Raw genomic sequence first — 2,325 nt, 5'->3', positions numbered from 1 at the left:
GGTCAGGAAAGACCCAAGTACAACCCAGTGCTGTCGCAAATGAGGTTCAGGCATTCCCTGTCCCTACAACACCAAAACAGCTTCGGGACCTGAATGAAAGGCCTAGAGATGGCAGACCCAGTGCCCTGAAGATGCTACAGACAACATGGGCCTCCCCTCTTAGGATCCAAATTATGGGCACAGATAATTAGGTAAGATCCCCAGGCAATTAACCTGTGAGACAGCAAGGTGGAGCCAGGCTCCACCTCTCTTTGGCCTCATTTAAGGGCTGACTGCCTCCGAGGAGGGATCTCTTTCTGGACATCCCTCCTCAGTGGAGTTTTTCCCTGCGAACCTAGATGTTCGGAGATGGGTGAGCCATCTTCTTCCCTTCCTTTATGGCACCTTTCTGTCGCGCTGTCATTACACCTCTTTTGTAATGCCTTTTTCCATCATGTTGACCTTTCCCATTGCCACACAACCCAAAGGGAAACCCAAGCTCAGGACTAGAAAATGCAGGATGTACAGGTAGAGCAGCAGCGTGGGGCAGCTGCTCATTCTGGATTCCTGTAGGGAAAGGAGTAGAACCATGGTGGGCTTGGGGCTGCTCTGAGTAGAGTAATGGCTCTGGAGCAATCGGATATTAATTGGGGTTGTTGGATTGGGGCACCTTGAAACAGAGCAAGACGAGGTCTGTGTGGCCACAGCCCTGCATTGCTGCCACTCCCCTTTCTGTGCAGGAAGAGGAAGAGCCCCAGCATCAGGTAAATGAGCCCCAGCACAAAGGCCCCACGCCCATCAGCATCTTGCTCCTCCCCACATCCACTGCGCGCTCTGTGGGGACAGGAAGATGGGCTCAGGGCTGGAGGCCACACTCCCACTCTCCCCCACAACTGGGCAGGGGCTGGGGGCCTTACCTGAGGGCTGGGTGATGGGGTGCTGCAGGCTTGTGTGCTCCACCTGGCATGTGATGGAATCCCTGTGCCGCAGACTGGTTTCCAGCACCACCAGCACCTGGTAGGTCCAGTCAAAGTTCTGGATCACATCCATGGATACGATGCGCTCCATCTCCTTCTGCCCATTCTGGAACCACTTCACCTCGATGTCCAGCGGTTAGAAGCCCATCACAGAGCAAGCCAGACAGTGGGTTTAGGGCACAGAGCCCAACTGCAGTGCAGACCTTCACCTTGAGCTCCACTGGGGGACATATGGGAGAACACTGGTGACAGGCTGTGCCCTGCCGCAAGCTCTGGGGATGCATGAACTCTCCTCTCTTCTGCAACATCAAAGGGGCTGCTATCTCATAATTGTAGTTGGAGAACATTTCCACCACAGCACTGTTGTTCTCCAGCACGTTGGGCTGGCTGTTGATGAGTTTAGCAGAAGGCTCTCCAAGGACTGTATCGGCCACAAAAAGACCAACATCACTGTCGGAGTGCACGTACTGCCGCCGGTTGTAGACGTGCCTCACCAGAAACATCACCCATTCGGTGCCATTGAGGAAGTGGTGCTAAATTGCAGCACTCCACTGGAAAAATGTTATGGGGAGAGGGCACTGTCAGGGAACCCAGCTACCTCTCGACAGATCCCCAAGCCCCTCTCCATCCTCGCTCATTCCCAGCCCTTCCATGCCCACCATGGCTGTGCTACTGCCGGTACTGGCATCCTGAGCCCTGGAGGACTCAGCGATGCACTCACAGCTGGGATGGCAGCAAAAGGGGGGCTCGGCTCACCTCACTAAGAACTGAAAAAACAAAAAAAAACCCACAGTCACTAAGAACTGACTCGGAGACAGAAGGCCAAAGGAGACGGGCTCTTGGGGGGGGGGGAAAGAGTGCTTACACACCGGCCGTCAGGTCTACCCACTCCCTGCTCACCACAGCCCACATTGCACTCGCATGCAACCTCTCCTCCCCGAGGTGGGTAGGCTTGCAAACTGCAGGCCTCCCTCACCAGGGGACGAAGAGGGAGGAACTCACCGAGGCCACCGGATCGACGCAACGAACCGACACTCGAAAAATCAGCTGCCACCAACACCCAGCCATTCTGCCTCGGCGGCCGGTCGGACGTGCTCGCGAGCGCCCGCTACACCGCCGTCTCAGGAGCAGAGTCCGCACTCTCTCCAATAGATGGACAGGGAAGGCACCCAAAAAAACGCCTCCAAAGCCATCGGCGCCGACTACCGGCAAGGGCACCGACAGCAGAAGGGGTTTACCTTGACGTAACGGGTAGAAGAAAATAGCAGTGATCCCTACGGCAGCACCGAAAAGAAAGCCCCGCGAATACGACAGCGAGCCAACGGAGCTGGGTAGACGTGGTCGGGCTCGGCAAGACGCACCGGCAGCG

At 56.2% G+C, this 2,325-nt stretch overlaps 1 pseudogene; it reads right to left on the bottom strand.

Moving 5' to 3' along the window:
* Positions 1-402: 402 nt before the first annotated feature.
* On the bottom strand, positions 403-1,459 carry LOC110390603 (annotated as a pseudogene).
* Positions 1,460-2,325: the final 866 nt, after the last annotated feature.

Source organism: Numida meleagris, unplaced genomic scaffold, assembly GCF_002078875.1.
Source record: "Numida meleagris isolate 19003 breed g44 Domestic line unplaced genomic scaffold, NumMel1.0 unplaced_Scaffold1474, whole genome shotgun sequence".
NCBI lineage: Eukaryota > Metazoa > Chordata > Aves > Galliformes > Numididae > Numida > Numida meleagris.
Note: the sequence above shows the minus strand (reverse complement) of the source record. Positions and strands in the feature narration are given on the sequence as shown.